General features: G+C 39.2%; 1 pseudogene; it reads right to left on the bottom strand.

Moving 5' to 3' along the window:
* The window catches only part of LOC138060244 (collagen triple helix repeat-containing protein 1-like), an 18,202-nt pseudogene extending 9,166 nt beyond the window's left edge, over window positions 1-9,036 (bottom strand).
* Window positions 9,037-9,409: the final 373 nt, after the last annotated feature.

Raw genomic sequence — 9,409 nt, 5'->3', positions numbered from 1 at the left:
ATTGTATTCCAAACACACGGGTCGAAAGCTGACTCAGATTCCACCAGGACAATTACGCGAATTCAGTTTTAGATTAGGAAACATCTTTCGTTAATGGAAGAAAAACAGGAACACCTCGTATTTCCCTTAGGGAAGTCTTTTTATGTGTACTCTACCGGTGTAATTTTGCGCGATATAATGAATTGATATGTTAAGAGTCATTTGACTTATCGCCGGAGCACTGACTGGGGTCACTTCAGGTTAAATTATCAAGAACATTTACAAATTCTTTCAGTATCTCTTTGTAATTGGGTGGTAGGTTAAGACAGTTAAGGTCACATGAGCGTCCATGGTCTATCGAATCGGAGGTTATCCCGGTTACCGTAACAGACTATTTAGTGTTTTGCCTTACATCCCCCCCTCCCCCCAATCCCCGAACGAAGCAGCAAGGGCTACGTTCGTGGAACCGGAATCCTGCGCGCTTTATGGCACTACCTTCAAAAATACTTTAAAATCATTACAACGCTTGCACCCCCCAGCAGATTTATTAATGTATCCAATTATCTGACAATCGTTTCGAAACAAACTGAAACTGATGCATTTTTGTTTTCCGAACTAGGAACCTAGATAATTAGCAGTAAGTCAGTAAATATCGCGGTCTATGTGGGTACTTTCAAGTGAGTGAGACAGAGATGTTTGTCGATTAACTTAAATTCTAAGAACTATTAACTATTATTATCCTCACTCTAATTTCCATTCATGTGTACATTAACCATACCCCACACAGATTGCTCAGTGAGATTTGGGACTCCCCTCCCTCCAGGGAAACTTATTATACTCGTCACCGGGCGTCTCGAGTTCAGTGCCATTTTGAATTGGACACTTTGCGAGGACAACGGTTTCTGGCCGCCATTTTTGCAAGTTAACTTGCAAGTTCTACGGAACCTGGTGGCTTCGCGTTGCTACCTGGAGATGCTGGATTCATGGTTTAGAAAAATTCATGTTCCACGAGCCTGGCGTGTTTATTTAGGGACTGGATTCGATTTTCGCGAAATAAATCGTGCTTGTTTTGGGTCGATTGGAGTCCCGACGCTGGCTTCCGTCTCCTACCTTGTCACTATAGTATGAAGGTAGGTGAACGGGGTCCATTTTCCCCGAAACTTCGTGTACGTATTAAAGACAACAACAGCTCACCACATAGTAAGTTTCATCGATTTTTATTTCCATTTTCTAGCAAATTCCAGACCTAAACTTCGACATCAAATCGATGTCATATATGTTTGCTTTAATAGTCATCGATATTCAAGCTAAAGACAGCCCCACGAAAACTGAAGGAATATTCTTCAGTGCAACCTTAAATTGCGGGTTGTGGTCAGAAAACGAGAAAGTGCAATTTCAGGCGAAAATCTGGCGTCATAAAATTAATAACAGAAAAAACTTAATCAAAATTAAATTTGCATATAAGTGACGATGGGGAACTGACAACTGTAACATTATCTCAAAATAATGAAAATAGCTTCATTATTGTAATCACCCGGCGACAATTCAATCCTTCTTATATGACAAAAGTCGTACCTGTAACCCACGAATGAAACCTTCACTTCGCGTTGTTCGGCACAAGTAAATCTCACTGGTCTGGCTCCAGATACAGCAAAAGATGGCCTACAAATCTTTGATCCGGAATTGCAACAAATGTGTCCTCGAATCTCCGGTTTGACTTCTAAAAACACCGCAAAAACTCCTGAAAATGTGACAAATCCTAATTAAAATCACGTATGGTTTAGTGGGCTTTTTTGCGCCAAAATAGGACAAATCCAGTGTCTAAAGTATTACTTAATGATCAGAAATGGCTGTTTTTCTCGCAAGTATGATAATTCGTCTTATCAGTCTCAGTAAAAGATTTATGTTAAGTACCAGTGTGACGTCACGGCACGAATCAATGGTTTATCAACATGGCGGGCAATCTTTTTTCCCGTGATTTTGAAAAATGTGTTAATTTTTGTATATTTGGGTATTCGTATGCTTTGATCGATATGTCACAACTTTCTTAATATATGAATGAACTATTTGCGATAATGCTTTTACTCTAAGTGCTAGATAATTACTTTTTTAGCGTTTCAAATAGCTAGCGGAGACAAACTCTCTTCAAAGTGATACACAACAAAGGAACTTTATGCCGGAAATTTGCTTCTTAACTTTCTCTCCTCCCGGTCTCCTAACCGGAGGTGATTCTGTCAAAGCACGAGCTTTCACCAGAGAGGCTTTTCCCCGCCGAGTCGAACCCATTGGAATCGACTGCTTTTCCTTCGTGATTTCAAGCGCTGCTTTAGGAAGGGCAATGGAAGTGACATCTTTTGTTGGTTTACCTCTTCCTTCTCCCAATGCTGGTATAAGTTCTGTTTTATCCCGCTATTTTGAAGAGTAAGTGAACGTCAATAAACAAGTCCTCGTCCCGTGTTCTCCACCCAGTGGCCATTATTTTCACTAATTTTCCCAGTCCCTACGCAGCTGAGTAACATTCTTGTACCCAGCTTGGCCTGGTTGTCCAAAAGCCGTTTAACGCTAATCCCAGATTAAAAATTAACCAAGGAATTCCTCCCAAATGTTGTTCGACGCTGATATTCAGCAATATTTCACATTAGAGAAAGTCACTATTGAAAAAACAAAACAAAATAAGCATAGAAAACTTTCACCCAAAAGTTGAAAAAATGAAACCAAAATTAACGCCAATCATGGATTAAGTTATTAATCAGCTTTCTAAAAACCTGGCCCAGATCCATAAAGTGAAAGGAATGTAAAATAACCCAACTCTTCAAAACTAGTCGCACTGCATTAGGAGCCTAAAGAGCAGTGGAGGCGCCCTCTTGGCAGTACCAGGACGTGGTGGAGAAAAAAAAAACGTACTGAATATCTTTCGTTATTGCTGGATTGTCCATTGCCGATATCCAGGAAATATCTCGGGATAGAGTAGCCTGAAGAAACGTTGTGGCTGCAGCAAAGCCTCTCCCCCTCCCACTGCGATATCCTAACTCTGATGATGATTATGATGTTTTAAGATACAATTGCTTCAAGTAAGAGATGTGGGGTTCTAACATTGCGGCGTGTCTATTCCGAGGGTAGGGGTAGATGGTGGGGGTGAGGGATGATTAGATCTGGGTTAGGGTTTATTGAAGCTATCTTCAAGGAAGGACCGTGTGATAATATCATTGCGAATTATCAGCCAAAGGAAGTTAATAGGTAAATTTTGTTCACTATAATGCCCACCTGACGTTTGGGTTGACTGTGTGAATTTACTCCTTTGTGAATTTAGGTGCTGTTCATCATATTTTATATAAACAATGGCTTTTGTCAAAATTTGTTGACATGAATTGTCACAATAGAAATTTCCTATTCGAAGATTGGTTTTTCAGTGGATTTTATTCTTTCATACATAGAGGATATTACACGGTGGCGAGAAGATATGAATTTTATGTTCGAGTGGCAAGAACAATATCTCACGAGTGAGCGAAGCGAACGAGTGAGATATTGTTCTTGCCACGAGACTAAATGGAGACTAAATATTGATAAATTCCGACTTTATTGTGTTTCAAAGTAGTCAAGTTTTACAAATACCGCTGGGCTTTATAAAAAAGACGGGGAAAAAGGCGGGAATCATGACGTCATTGAACGATACGACACTCACAAAGGTGACATCAGCCAAAGGAAGTTAATAGGTAAATTTTGTTCACTATAATGCCCACCTGACGTTTGGGTTGACTGTGTGAATTTACTCCTTTGTGAATTTAAGTGCTTTTCATCATATTTTATATGAACAATGGCTTTTGTCAAAATTTGTTGACATGAATTGTCACAATAGAAATTTCCTATTCGTAGATTGGTTTTTCAGTGGATTTTATTATTCCATACATCCATTTATTCATCACTGCATCCGTCTGCTCATTCTGTCGTCCTTCTTTCTAATTTTCAGTTGTTGGTTGGTTCGTTGGTGGATTCATTCATTCGTATTTCTCTTGGTCGGCTTGAAGCCAAATTGAAGAGTCAAGGGATGGCGACTAAAACGTATCTCACATCAGTGCACCTGGCTTCTATCTGTTCATTCCATCGTCCGCCTTTCTTTTTTCAGTTGTTGGTTCGTTCGTTGGTAAATTCATTCACTCGTATTTCTTTTAGTCGGCTAGAGGCCAAATTGAAGTTAAAGGGTCTGACGAATAAAACTTATCTCACGAATTTTACCAGAGTGAAAATCGTTTCCTTCTATAAAATAACGCCTCACTTTCCCTATCCTCCCTTTCCTACTTTTTTCATCCACAACCGATTTTCGGTCAGCAGGCCGCAGTTGTTCAAAGACTGGATGACTTTATCCAGTGGATAAGTCGCTATCCAGAGCGTAGATATACTTTGCGTTATAACATTCAAACTGGTTTTAGAACACACCTTTACTTTTTCGCGAGAAAATACCTAAATCTTTGCACACTGATTGAAACTGTTGGATAGGGATTTATCCACCGGATAAAGTTATCCTGCCTTTGAAAAAATTAGGGGGCCTGGGTGAAAGTTTATGCCACAGACTCGCTACTCTTTTTAAGAAAAACCAAATACAAAAGCTTGGCGTTTGAAATATTTATTGAAAAATGCACCCGGTCCGTCAACCTCAGTTTAGAACACAATCTTCGGCCTGCTATCATTTCGTACTGATTTGCTAATCCGACACCCTCTCAGAAGTTGAAACATGACGCTGCTTTGTTACTGGGACCGAGGAATTTCTTCTATCATCAAACGAGACACTGAATTCCATCCAGTGATACCATCAGAGTTACCATAACCATTGCAATTTCCGATGTTGATCCCAACACGGATTTTGCCTTTGTGGATATTCTCGCAGTAACCCTCTATTGATAAAGGTCTGTGTTCTTCATGACCGACTCCCTTTCTTATCCACTGCACCACATCAACAGGCATTGGGCCACTGCATTCTGCACCGTTGAAGGTAATGAACCATCGCTTACAACAGGTGTTACAGTACATGTACAAATTGCCTTGGTAAACAACACGGAGAGCGGTGTCATCTTTGGCTTTTGTAAACAGACAATCCTAAAAAAAAGTGAAATTACCTGAAACCGTGGAGCTAGTTACACCATATAATATTTTTTTGTTTTAGTGGTTTTTGAAGGATGGGTGGACCACTTTTTCGCTTGCATTTCTGTGAATTAAGAACTGACATTTTTCTCACATGGCGCGGGTTTAACATAGGAAAACTGCTTGTGTGTGGCATCGCAATCTTTCAGGTTTCATATTGTCCTTGAAAAAATCGTATTTGAAAGTGATGCTAACCTAGGACATCAACCCATTAAAAATTTTTTTTTTTTCTTTCTTTCTATAACCTTAAAATATGGGTTATTTTGTGAATTTTGAAGTAAATAGTGAATGTCAGTTGAAACTTCCACTGAAAACGGAGGACTACGTGAATGAGAAAAACCTTTAAAGCTGAAGTCAGAAGAAAGTCACTCAAATTTTCCCCGGACGCATCACAGAGTCTGAGAGATGTGCATATTTCTTTATTATCATTTACATCCAAAACCCAAGAATGCGTATACGTGTGATTCGAACTTAGGCCAATACCGATAATTATTTTGTGACATCACATTGGAGCTAGTTTACTTCTATGTTTAAGGAGGGGGTACACGTGAATTTGAAGGGAATTTTAAGAGGTTAAAGAAGGGATAGAAGAAAGAAAATTATTTTTGAAACACCAAGAGACAGTTGCGAAGTTGTCCCCAACCCAAGAGCACACCAAGGTTTGAAGGGGACTGTTTGGGTGTCCATAAATCAATTTTTAACTTCAAATTCTAATTTTTAAACTACTTCAAATCTTATTTCTTCTAATTTTACTACTCCTTTGAGAAAAACTATCTCCCCCCAAATATACCGAAAAATCACCAAAAATTTACGAAACACTCCAAAACATTAATTTGTGTTTTAAGCCTAGGGCTTTTGTATTGTTTGTATTTGTATGAAAGAGGTATGTGGGTTCATTAAGCCATTGTAGTATTCAAAGTAGTATTGAAACTTTTCAAATCCAGCAAACCTTTATTAGGCCGATATCGCGATTGTCTTGACTTCTCCACACGCACTGCTTCCAGTTTCTATGATCAGCATCTTTTCCACTCGTTCCCGCTTCTCCCTTCAGACCAGGTTGCCCTGAAGGTCCTGTCACTCCCTTTTCTCCTTTGGCGCCATCGCGTCCGTCGCGGCCTGGTAACCCATTGTGCCCATTCACTCCATTTCGTCCTGGAAGACCCGGCGGGCCATTGGGGCATTTAGATTGAATCTGCAGTGTGAAGGGTGATTAGTAGGGAAGCCTAGCTGTATGAAAGCTCTTGTACTGTTTATATCCTGTGATATACTGACTACCTCTTTCGTTTTTACAGTCAAATCAGCTCAAGCGTAACTTCAATATTCAAAAACTCTAGCGGAGACAGTAAATGGTTAAATTTGAAAATTATTTTGTTTAGAAATCTCCCTTGAGACTCGTGAGACAAAGAAAACAGAACTGAGCTGTGAAGTTTGCCCATAAAGCCTCGTAGCCATGCGTGAATATTGATATATCGAACAAGGCCTATAGAATGTTTTCACTCACGTGATCAGTAACCGAGACAAAAAGAAAACGTTCGCATGATAATAGAGCTCGATTCCCGGATGATTAGTTGGCCGGTGTGAGGTCACGTGAAAGCACTTTATTCCAGCAGAGATAATAAATCAGATATGCCTGATTCTAATTAGAAATATTATTTTCATGAAAGCATATTTCATGCTCGGAATAGACGACGCCTTATTTTCAAAGCTGCCACATTTTTAGCAGTCGCTTGCAACTGAATGCCAGTTCGTCTATAATGCTTGTCCTTTGAAATGATTGCGGAACCGGCTCACTGATTCTAAGACAGATGCTTTAAGAAAGTCTTGAGGGTAGGCTTGAGGTACAAGTAATCCAGTTTTGGTTGTTGAGTCCTTGCTTTTCGTAATTTGCGGATAGCAAATGTGGGTATATGTGGGTACCAAGTGAATGAAACAGAGATGTTTAACGATTAACTTACATTTCTAAGGAAACGTGAACTAAGCAATATCGTCAGTGATGAGCACATTAAATTGATTTGAAATTTCATTTCAGTGGATGGCAGCACATTAAATTGATTTGAAATTTCACTTCAGTGGATGGCAGGAACGGAACAGATCGGGACATTTTGTGGAATCGTAGCAATAAAACAAATCATTATCTCATGCCCATACCAAAAATCAGTCTACACTGATTTAGTTTTGTTTCCGTGTCAAGGCTCAAGAATTAATTAGAAGCTATGAGAAGACAAAATTGGATACTTGAAGTTAATTTACGCTCGCTGTCTTTCGGCAGTAGCTAGAACGAGCCAACCAATTGAGGACTCCTTTTGTCCCTAAATCTTACTTTTGAAGTAGATGGCGAATTTTGACCATTTGCTGGTAGCAACGGCAATAGAAACAGAACCACGGCAATCGATCTCTTCATGTCAATGGGGGAAACTGATGGTAGCCTGAACCTCAATTTCTCAATCATAGAATTTTATAGCTGGAGTAAGACTCAAATCAATTCTTAGGCGTTGATTTGGATGAGTCATACTGTAAGTTTCACTGACGAGAATTTTCGTGTTCTGTTTGAGTTCAGTTTGAGTTCAGATCCGGTAAGGAAGCTGTCAGTTCCTTTAAGAATTACAATGCAACTCTGCGGACGTTCGGACGCATTGTTTGTGAAAAAAGTATTAAAAACTTGATTTTCCAAAACAGTTTCGCAGATTTTAGTGAAGTCATAATGAAATCCCTCTGGTTTTCAAAGCTAATAATGTGTACCGTTTGCATAATACAACTACAAATTTACAATCTTGCTTGTACAGCGTATTTGCCTTGTTATCAATGTTAGTTTGAATTTTTGGATTTGCGATCCAATGACAAAAACCATCAGAGCAAGTGTGATTGACGTATAAGCGAATATATATTATCTTAACTGAGACAATATTTTGAAAGGTACTGCATTTCGCCACGATGATCAGGGTTTCGCGTGGCGGCTTTTCTTCCCCGCTAACCAGGTTCTCTGTTCTCGCGCTTCCAGGCGAAAAAAATCCACCTAAAAATTAAAATCAAAGCAGATACCACTACCGTATCTCTTAAAAATACATCCGAACATTCCAAAAAAACCAAAACAGAAACTATTTAAGACTGAAACCGCCCTACTTTAAGCCAATACTAGAAATCTGAAAGGTATAGGAATGGACACGTTATAATCTAAACAAAAATTGAAAAAAAAACTGTTACCTTGGTATGGCACAAGACAGTTCGAAATAATAATCGTTTCCGCGAAGCAAAACGAAAGCGACATTTGTTTTCTTCTGCGAACCCTTCAAGTAGAGGAACCTAGCCGATAGCCAACATATAGAAGTCTACGTTGGTAAATGGAAGGATAACTTTTCTTTCTATTTCTTCAGAGTGAATGAGAATATTTTTGTCGATTAACTTATATACATTTTTAAGAAAACTTGAACTAAACAATGTCGTGATGAGCGCATGAAATTGATTTTCTGACTCTTGTCAGTGGATGGCAGGAAGAACAGATTGGGAGATTTTCTGGAATCGTAGCAATAAAACAAATCGTTATATCTGCCCATAGACAAGATGCCCACACCTTAAGTCTGTCTGCACCAAAGTAGATAACTATTTACGACACGTTTTGCGCTCGCTGTCTTTCGGTTTTGTAGCTAGAATGAGCCAACCACTTGAGGACTCCTTTTGTCACCAAATCTTACCTTTGAAGTAGATGGCGAGTTTTGACCATCTGCTGGCAGCAACAATAGAAACAGAACCAAGGCGGTCGATCGCATCATGTCGATGGGGAAACTGATGGTAGCCTGAGCCTCAAGTTCTCGATCATAGAATTTTATAGCTGGAGGAAGAATCAAAAAAATTCTTAGGCGTTGATTTGGATGAGTCAGTAAGTTACACTGACGGGAATTTTCGTGTTTTGTTTGGACTTCCGGTAAGGAAGCTGTCAGTTCCCTTTAGAATTGTAATGCAACTCTGTGGAACGTTCGGGCGCAATTTTTAATAAAAAAAAAGATGTTGAAGAACTTGACTGAGGAGCTCGGTAAAGATTTTCCAAAATAATTTTGCAGATTTTTAGTGAAGTGTTAATGAAACCCTTCTGGTTTTTCGAGCTAGTAAATTACATCTTGCATAATTTTCTATTTATCTCCTTAACACTGAAGGTTGGCTTACATTTTTGGATTTGCAATCTAATGGAAAAAACCATCAGAGCAAGGCTGATTGAGGTATAAAGGAATATCTCGTTTAATCTTAACTGAGACAATATTTTGAAAGGTACTTCCTTTTTCCAGCTGGGTTTTGCATGGCA

This window comes from Montipora capricornis, chromosome 8 (assembly GCF_036669925.1).
Source record: "Montipora capricornis isolate CH-2021 chromosome 8, ASM3666992v2, whole genome shotgun sequence".
Classification (NCBI taxonomy): domain Eukaryota; kingdom Metazoa; phylum Cnidaria; class Anthozoa; order Scleractinia; family Acroporidae; genus Montipora; species Montipora capricornis.
This window is presented reverse-complemented; position numbering and strand designations above follow the sequence as displayed.